The sequence below is a fragment of the Mustela nivalis genome (genome assembly GCF_964662115.1).
Source record: "Mustela nivalis genome assembly, chromosome: 14".
Lineage (NCBI taxonomy): Eukaryota > Metazoa > Chordata > Mammalia > Carnivora > Mustelidae > Mustela > Mustela nivalis.
Window position 1 is genome coordinate 12,815,358 of NC_139033.1, and position 9,627 is coordinate 12,824,984.

The 9,627-nt window shown below is 56.9% G+C and overlaps 1 long non-coding RNA gene across 2 annotated transcripts; it reads right to left on the minus strand.

The window, feature by feature from the left end:
* Positions 1 to 1,020: 1,020 nt before the first annotated feature.
* Positions 1,021 to 8,849, minus strand: LOC309847786. Of its 2 annotated transcripts, none has more exons than XR_014302614.1 (5): positions 8,783 to 8,849; positions 7,605 to 7,710; positions 5,602 to 5,698; positions 2,132 to 2,184; positions 1,021 to 1,588 (listed from the first exon to the last, which is right to left on the minus strand). It is a non-coding gene; the product is annotated as an uncharacterized lncRNA (long non-coding RNA). The 2 variants fall into 2 exon arrangements; XR_014302615.1 differs by lacking the exon at positions 8,783 to 8,849 and adding an exon at positions 8,533 to 8,672.
* Positions 8,850 to 9,627: the final 778 nt, after the last annotated feature.

The window sequence follows — 9,627 nt, forward strand, 5'->3', positions numbered from 1 at the left end:
CCAGCCCTACGGGCGCCAGTGATGGGGTTGGGGAATAGCGGTTCCATTCACCTACCCCCACCACCTCCCCAAGAGCGCAAGGTGGACGTCTGGCGCCCTCTGGCGGGCAATCGCCTTGGGGCGGGCAGCTTGGAGAGCAGGTGAACGACTCCGGAACAATACCCTTTGGGGGTTGGCCCCAAACCACGCGGGCGGAAGTCTCTTTCTAGCAGGGGCAGAGGCATGAACCGAGGAAAACACCGTCGAGGAAGGAATGGGTAAAGCCAGGGCAGATCTAGTTGAGGTAAGCTGGGCTCCCTCGTAACACCCACCCCAGCCTGAAATTTGATTAAGCGCCCTCCAGACAGCAGTGTTGTATATCTTCATGCCAAGGACTGTCACCAACCCTCCCACTTCCCTGATCGAAACAGCTATTTATCGAGCGCAATGTGCAGGTACTACTGGGGCTGCTGGCTGGCTGAGATCACTCCTGTCCCCGATTCTTTCCCTCCCCGCGACCCCTGGGCCAACCGTCCGTTGCACAAGCCAGGCCGGCAGTCAGGAGAGGCTGGGGACCTCTGGAGCCAGTGTGTGGCTGGTGGGCATTGATTGAGGCAGGGATAAGTGAGAGACAGGTCCTACCCTGTCTACTCTTGGTAGTTTCCTCAGAGAGGAAGGACTCAGGATCTTCTAGCCACGACCCCCCCCCACAACCCCCCAAGAAGATTTTCAATTTTCAAGTTCTCAGCAAAGATCAGGTAAACTTTAGTTCACGGAGGAAATTGCCAGGTTCGCAAATTTAAAAAGGCCGGGTAGGTTTTTCGCGGAAGCAAGGCAAGGGTCTGACCACCAGAGGGCAGCAGCGACCGCTCGTGGAAGCTTACAAAAAAAAAAAAAAAGAGCCCAGACCTGGGAAAAGGGAGGGAAGGCCCAGCTCCAGGTCAAGTGAGTTCTACGCCCGCCCCACCACCTCCTCATTGGGTCAGAGGGCCACCTGCTGGGTCAAGCACCCCCCCATACAAATTTACAGCAACTCATTCATTCCTTTTTTGCAAAACAAGTTTATTGAGAGGCAACTGTGTTCCTGCCTGGAAGGAGCTATCTTGGGGAAGCAGTCCAAAGGAGTCTGGGAGATGTGAACAATTTAGAGACCAGAACCTCTGTAGGGTTCGGGGAAGGTTGAGCCCAAGCTAGGCAGTGTTGGGACAGCGGACCAGTGGGAGCAGGATGGGTACCCTGGGCAAAGGCACGGTAGCTGGAAAACCCCGTCAGGTTCCACAGCACCTGGGCAGTGAGGCCGGACATGGTTGTCAAGGTAACTGGGGCTAGATCAGGGAGGGCCTTGCTGCCAGGTTCAAGACGGGTATGGGACAGAAAGCTCCTGAAAAGAAGTGCCCAGCCAAAGCCAGTCCCGCAAGCTCTCTGGTGACCCAAGAGGCTCTGTGATTGGCTGGTGAGGCAGGGCTGGGGTCACACTTCTGTAGTGGCAGCCTGAGGCTAACAGAGAGGAAGGATGGAAGAAGCCTCTGAGTGAGGGGAGGACCACTTACCTTCACAAGCCAGCCCTGGACCTGACCCTGAATCAGGGACCCTGAAGTTCAGGGAGGGGCTGGAGGGCAAGAGGAGGAGGGGCGGGAGAGAGTTCAGTTGCCCCCCTCTGAGCTAACTGTCACCTGGGGGTTATTAACCACACCTCCTGACGAAATTTCCTCAAAATCCCTGACCTCAAGTTGCCATTTTCTCCACCTGAGAAACAGGACTCTGATCCCAACTTAAGACAGAACAAATGGCTTCTACAAAACTGAGTGGGTGGGGGGATGGGAGGGAGGGAGGGAGGGGTGTCTGGGAGGAAAAGCAAGGCTTCCCAGCCCTGCGAGCATGGAGGCAGAACAGCTGACACTGGCCCCGGCCGTTCCCCCACCCACCCACCCACCCCCGCCTCGCCAAGAGGCTGGCACAACCCCAGCCCCACACGGCCTGGAGTGTGTTTGATTTGGACGGGGCTCCAGTGGTGGTGTAGGGGCTGGATCTGTACCTAAAAATACCCAGGAGCCAGGCCAGCTGCTGAGAGCTTCCTCAGAGGCAGCTGGGCCAGGACAGGCGGGCTGAGGAGCTGGGCCTGCCCACACGCCGGGGAGCCCTGCTCCCTTACCTGTGAGCGGTTCTGAGGACCCAAGTCATTCACCTTCTAGTCACCAGGAATTCCTGGAGAGATTTAGGAAAACAAGAAAGAGTCTGTACGTTGGATCTTAACACAGAGCTGTTCGACACCGAGGACTAGGGGAGCAGGCCAGCATGCATCTGTGGGGTGAACTCACTTGGCCTGTGCTAGAGTTTAAGGCCAGCGGAGCCCAGGAGAGAACTAAGGGCCAGATCGATTTCTGTCTTGTCAAAGTCTGATCAGCACAGGATGGGGAAGGTAACTCTTCCAGCTTCTACTTCCCTGGTACCTCAGAATATCTTAAAAGGTCACCTCACACCTGAGGAGTCATCCACCCCAGATGAGACAGAAGAAACCGAGCTATTCTTTGAGGCACCGGCGATGGAAGGTGGCCAGGGGTATAGCCTGGTTGTCAAGGACTCTCTCCAGGGCTCAGTACCTGGTGGTGCTGCTGGGGAGATCATGCTGAGACACAAAAAGCTCTCCTTACAAAGCCGGACTCGGAAACAGCTCAAAAGGTCATCATCCACCTTCTTCCTCCTGGTTCACATGGGGAGAACCTCAGCTCCCATAGGGGCGGGGACTTGCTGAGGTCACTGGCCGGTTGGAGACAGCGCCGGACCCAGGCGGCCTCCAAGATGGCGGGGTGCCTCTAGCCACGGTCCAGGGAGAGCCAGTCTCCACCCAGAGGGTCCAAAAGGTCGTATTCCAGGCTGGGGCTCTCGGCGGACGGGCCGGAAGAGGCGGGGCCCTGGCGTCCAGTAGCAAGGCAGGTTCAGCCACCTCCCAGCCTTGGGCCGCCCTTCCGCTGGCGTGGCCCTCTCCAGGACGGCCCTACCAGATTGGCGCCAGGAGCAGCCCCGCCCTGGGCTCGCTGGGAGACCGGGGGCGGGGCCAGCCTCTGAGCCAGGAGGAACCACGGCCCGAGGACAGGCAGCCTGCTCCGCCTCTCCCTGCCCGCAGGAGGTGATGGGCTGGGGTGGGGGAAGGGGTGGACAAAGAAAGGTGAAAGAGGTAAAAAAGAAAAGGAAGTAGGGAGGGGGCATGACCCTGACAGGTCACCGGGACACCTCTCCCTCACACCACCAGAGCACAGTTTCGCACCTAATTGCTCCCTAATTGTGCCAAGGGCGGGAGTGGAGGAGCAGGCTATAGCCCTTCAGGCTGTGGCTAGGATGGGGGGGGGGGCGGAGTTTAAACCAATTATTTAACTACCCGATGCCCGTCTGACACAAAGACCCCCATCTCCCTAAGCCCTAAGGACTCTATCTAAAGGGAGGGAGGACACCCTCAGGCAGCAAGCCAGTCACGTGAGGATCAAGGGGGCTGAAAGCAATTCAATAGCACCGAATTTAAATCCTAAGAGTTGGGAGCCAGAGTGGAAGGAAGATCCCCATGGGATAAGAAGAATGTGAACCTCATCAACTTTTACGAATTGCTGCCCCCTGGCCAACAGGGGGAAGGGCGTCTGGTGCCAGGTGCAGCAGAGTGAACCCCCCCCCCAACCCCCCAGCAAAGCACAAGATGGACAAACCCAGCTGATCTGGGACTGGAGACCTTCATGAGCCCTAGCGAAGGGGCCAGAAAGAGCCAAGAGCACCACGCTGGTTACTTTCAACCAGACAGTTTCCCCAGCTTCCTGGCAATGATGCCAGCAGACAGCTGGCACGGGAGGGAGCCCAAAATAACCCAGACAGCTGGGGTGGGGGGGTGCCATGGACACAGGCGATGGGCTGCAAGTCAAGACACCTGGAATCCCATCCTGGCTGCCAGTGGTGGCCTCGTGACCTTGGGTGAATCACTTCTACTCTAAGTGTTTTGGGAGAGTGACCCCAAATCATGACCTGATCGTGGAACAGCTGAGGGCAGGCCACCACTCCGACTCCAACCACACAGGAGGAAAAATGGAACTGGCTCCCTGCCTACGGAAAAGTCAGTCTTCCCCTTTGCCCTGAGGCTTTGCCACGTGCCTTGGGGGTGGGTTGGTGGGGGAGGAGCTCACAGACAGCCCAACCCCCACTCCCTGCAGCCACATGGGAATGGAGGCCAAGTAGTGTGAAGCCGGAACGTGAGGCCAAGCCCCCTTAATCGCACTTAATCCTCCCACTCCCGTTTCCAGCCTGCATCTTTATTATCATTGCACACAGGAGAGACTCACCCAAGGTCACCGGCACAACCACTGGACTTAGAGCCTCCCTTGATCAAGTGCCAAGATGGCTCTCAACCAAACCTCCAGGTCAAGCCCTTCCGGCTCCCCCAAACCTCAGTTTAGAACTCACACTGAGGGGTGGGATCAAAGTGGGCCGGGCTCATCCCACAAGGAAGCCAGACCTCAGTCCCGATGGGGGAGTGGTGCAGGCCGGTGGCACCTGGGCCCAAATGGTTCATCAAAGTAATCCCTTAACTAGAGATCACACGGGAGAGGGGGCAGAGATCAAGGGCCACACCACCTCCAGCTGTGGAGCTTCCTGGAGACAGTGGGAAAGGATCAGCAGTCCTCTTGAGTAAGGAGAGAGTTGCCAACACCCGGAAGCTAACGCCTGTGTTGGCCCTGAGCTTGGGGTTTCCAAGTGCACTAGCTCCTCACAAAACCTCCAGGTGTTACCCAGCCCAAAGGTTCTCAAAGCGTGTCCTCGGCTTGCAACCATCAGCATCACCTGGGACCTTGTTAGAAATACAAGTTCTCAGACGCCGCCTACCGAGTGGAAAACTGGGCCCTGCAGTGGGTCGGTTCTACCCCGCATGCCCAAGACTGGGAATCAGGACCCAGCCCCATCTGTGCACAGGGGGAAACGGGCTCAGAGACTAAGCAGCTCGAGCAGAGCTACAGCACGTAAGTGGCTAGCCAGGTTTCAAATCCTTTTGTCTGATTTTAGAAACAGGATTTGGGGGGGTGGGGTGGCGCAGAGAAAGGTGGATATTCCCAGGAATGGGGAGAAGGGTCAAGAAACCTCTTTCTCAAGAAGAAGCTGGCCCAGATCTCAGGTCCTCGTGTTCTCGACCTCCCTAGTAGCTAGACAGCAGAGGGAAGAGGCCGGCTCACACAGTCACCCCACACGCCCCCACTCAGCACCGGAAGGGAGGGCCAGAGTAGGGCTGGGCTTCCTGGCAGCAGACAGTGCCTTTCAGAAGAGGCACCCAGGGCCCTCCGCGCACCCCCCACCCCCAACACACAAGTGGGAAATGCTTGTAAGCAGCCTCCTATGCGGCTCAATACGGCAGAGAATTGCACGCCCCAAACGCTTGACAACAGAAGCTGACAGGCGGGGATGGATGGACCCAGCAGGCCCAGCAGGGAGCCAACTTCACACACACACACACACACACACACACTCCCGCACATCTGTGAGGGGGAGGGGCTGCAGAACCAGCTTAGCGGGTTTGGGGTGCCCGCCCTCCCTGGGCTCCAGGCCCAAGCCCCCCACATCTCCCTCACAGGCTGGCAAAGAACTCACACCTACCTTTATTGTCAGAGTGAAATCAGGCCTGCTCCTGCTGTCCAAAGGAGAGTGGTTCACTCTGGGGGTACCGGGCGCTTGCCCTTCTCCAGCCAAGAGCCTGACAGGACAAAGTCGGAGGGTTTGTTAGGGACTTGACAGCCACAAACCGGGCAGGTTCCCCTTTGAAAGGGAGCCTCACAATAGCCCCCCCCCTTCCATCTGCCCAGGCGGCCCTCACTCTGGAAAGGATGGGGGGGTGCCGCTGAGTCACGAAGGTTCAGCCCGGGCGACTAGCAGCAGGAGGCGACTCATCTGCATTTCCAAAGGCCCGCCCTGTCCACGTCCCCTCCCCGAGAAGGGCCGGAGATGTGAGGGCTTACCCTAGAGCCCTCCGCCTCGGGGGATCCCGGGGAAGGCCCGCTCAGCTTTCCCAGGCTACACTCTTTCCCCACCCCCCACCCCACCACCCCCGGCCTCCCGGAGCGCGGGGTTGGAGGGTGTGCCCTGAACGACCAAATCAGGACGTCGGTGGCCTCCGGGAGGGCCTCGAGCCCAAACTGGGGACAAAGGGGGCCCCCACCCCTCGGGCTCGGAGAGCCAGACTTGGGCGCCGAGGCCCGGGTAGGCAGCGGGGAGCGGCCTAGGGTCAGGGCCGGCCCCCGAGGAAGGCTGCCCCCGCCTCGGGAGGCACCGGTCAGAGTCAGGGGGAGCCTCGAGGCCCCGACCGTCCCCGTGGTCCTTTGCTACTGGCTCCCACGGCCCCGCCTAGCCATGAGGCCTCCTCGTGCCCGCCTGGGCCCCGAGTCCGGCGCGGGGTCCGAGACCTCTGCGGAGCCCGCGGTCGTGGTCGAGGCCTCCCCCGGCCAGGGGCGTCCACGCGGGCGGCGGCCTGGAACGCGGGCGGCGGCGCGCCGGCCTCCCCTCCCCCCTCGCCGGGCTCCGCCGCCTCCTTCCCTCCTCCCGCCTGGCGCGCAGCAGCCGCCACCGCCCGAGCCGCGGGCGGCGCGCGAAATGGCGCCCGTCTGGCCGCCTCGCCCGGCGGAGGCGAGCGCGGGAGCCCCGGCGCGCGACGCCCCCGAGCCCGCGGCCCCCCGCAGCAGTTTCCGCGGCCACCCTCCAACCTGGGGCTCTGTGGCCTGGCCCGGCGAGAGGCCGCCATCAGCCCCAGGCCCCCAACGACAACCGGGGAAGGAACGAGGGAGGAAGGAGGAGGAGGGCGGCCGCCATTTAGCCACCGGCAGCCCGGCCCGCCCGTCTGCCTGCCCCCCGGCCCCGGCCCCGGGCCCCGGGCCCCGGCTGACAGCTCTGCTCTGAACCTGAAAATAAAACTCGTGTTTGGGAGGGAGGAGCGAGCGCGGCCGGGAGAGCAGGCACCGCTCGGTGGCAGGCAGGAGAGATGCTGCGTCATGGTGCCAACATGGACGCCGGCCTTTTGTCCTTTTTTTGCTTAGGAAGCGCAGGCACGCCCCGGAGCCCCGAAAAGCCGGCTTCAGAGTGCGAGACCCACAATCAAAAGAGAAAGAGTTCCTAGGCCGAGCGGGGACGTTTCCTTGTCTTTTGAGCCCCCCCACCGCCAAAACACTTCAATTTCCCCCTCCCCATCAAGGCGCAGACCTAGAAAAGCCGGGGGGGGGGGGTGGTGAGCGCAGACAGCTCCATGGATCCCCGAGCTCGCTGGGGGAGAACCTTCCCTCGCCTCCGGGGCAGAAGGGTCTAAGGAGCCCTCCTCGTACCCCCACCCCTCCCCATCCGGCTGCCAAACCTAAAGCTCCAGAAACCTCCTTCTCCCCTCGGCTCCCAAGCATCTGCAGCCCCTTGGCCTGCTCGAAAAAAGATTTCCTCGAAGGGGCAAAAGGCCTTTTTTTTTTTTTTTTTTTTTAAACTTACCCGCTCAGCCCGGTGCCATGGAGTCTGGAAGATCAAGCTGGGCGGAGGTTTTGGACGTGTTATGTAAAAAATATCTTTTGGGGGGGATTGTTTAGTTAGGATTTGGGGGAGAATGGTGGTGTCTTTCCTGTTGTTACCTTTTTGTAAGTTACACTCTCATGGCATTTTCTGCTCCTTCCACTTCTGCAAACTTTCCAGGGTTGGGTTGGCAAAAGGCGGCTTCGCTGAGGACTGTTTACTGCTCTGGATATAGCAATGGTGTGATCGTCATTAAGAGACAAAAGGCGAAAATACACAGTCAAATCAAACAAAAGGCAAAAGACGCACGGCCATCCCAACCACCATAGAAAATACCCGCGAGTTAAGGTTGGTGTTTGGCTCCAACCAGCTAGGACTTGTTTTCCAGTTTTAATCTAGTTTCCTGTGACGGCTTTAGTCTCTGTACACAAAGAGAAGGTCTTCTTTTCCCTCACCCACTCCCCTACCAAGACGAGAAAACCAGAGCTGTTTTTCTTCAAATAGATCGATTTTCAAAGAAAGTGTACATGTTACTGGGAAGAAAGCTGACTAGCATTTATGGCTGTAAACATTTTCAAAAGCTTAAAGCTAAAACCTTAGCTTTCTAAAAAGCAAAATCGTCTGAAAGCATTTTAACTGGCTTATATTAGACAAGAGCGACAAAGACATAACATGCAGATGAAGGTTCAGAAAATTAAGGACATCTCAGTAACATTAACATAGAAACTGCACTGCGGAAGGACACAATGGATTGGGTACTTACAATGTAAAAGGTTTTTAAAAACTTAAAAGAGTAACAACTGCTTACAATTTTTTGTTGCTGCCATTTCGCTAGTCCTAAAACTATACATTTAAAACATTACCTTGTTAAAAAGAGAGCAGAAGGAGTTAATAAGATGGCCAGGTTTAAGTGTTTAATAGAGGAAACTATATATATTTAAAAATTTATTGTTCAGTCAGTCAAGAGAATACAGATTAAGACAGCTCCAAGCTCCCCCCACCCACCCAAGAAAAAAAAAAGGAAAAAAAATTAAATATGTCATTTACTTAGGTTTTTTGGAATTCAAAATTGTTAACTGCTGACATTAATGGTGTGCTATGACCTAGTTATACAAGACAAAGATGGATTCCAAGTCATAAGGAAAAATCCAGATCTTTTTAAAAAGTCTTCTTCATTCTTCCAATTGTGAGTCCTTTAGCCTGTTGACAAATGTTAAACACAACACTGAGGCGTCCTGAACTGGATGGTGGAGTCAAAGGAAAAACATTCCCCATTTGCAACAAAGGAAAAACCCACTTGGCCATTTAATTCCATTGCAGAAAAATGGCTCCCCTCATCTGTTGGCCTCTCCTTGGTGTCTGATGAACGATGTTTTGAGATCAGCGTCTAATAACTCAAGCCCTATAGAAGCCGCGCGCTGATTGGCTGCCGCGCCCTGCCGCCCTGCTCCAGCCAATTACCTACCCACGGCCAAATTACAAACCCCGAAAAGAGCCCCAATATGAAATACACCACCACGAAGCCCCAGCAAGGCGGCTCCTTCGCCTCGGCGGCCCGAGAGGAGAGGCAGAGGGGGCTGCAAATGCGTCCTCGTGAAGCCCGGGAGCCTCGGAGTTGAACTCACAAAATGGAAGCCGCGCGCTGATTGGCCGCCGCCACTCCCGGACCTTTAATAAAGAAAGGGGAAGGAAAAGATAAATGCAAAAAAGGGGGACTCTCTCCTCTGCTGGTGGAGGAGGAAGGGGGGGGGGGGAGAGAAGCATGTGTTTAGGACAATTACAGGGCGCTCCTCTCCAAAAATAAAAACAGAGCAAAAAGCTTCTATCACCCAGGTCCAGGCGAGGGCTACATCCTCCCAGGAATGTGAATGCTAATTTGGTTAAAATCCTGGTTTCCCCTCCCTAGCTCAGCTCCAAGGAGGAGGGGGTCTCAGGGCAGAGGAGGAAGCCGGAGCAGATACCTCGATTGCAACTCGTCTTGAGTCGTCTTGCCTCCCCCCATGGTTCCCAGAGTCTAAACACACAATCACACTCCCCGACCAAAAAAAAAAAAAAACCCAAAAAACAAAAAGAAACCCCAGCCCTTTCCCTCAGAGCCCCCACGCGCCCACCTCCGGTCCTGGCAGTTTGGAAACAGTTTTG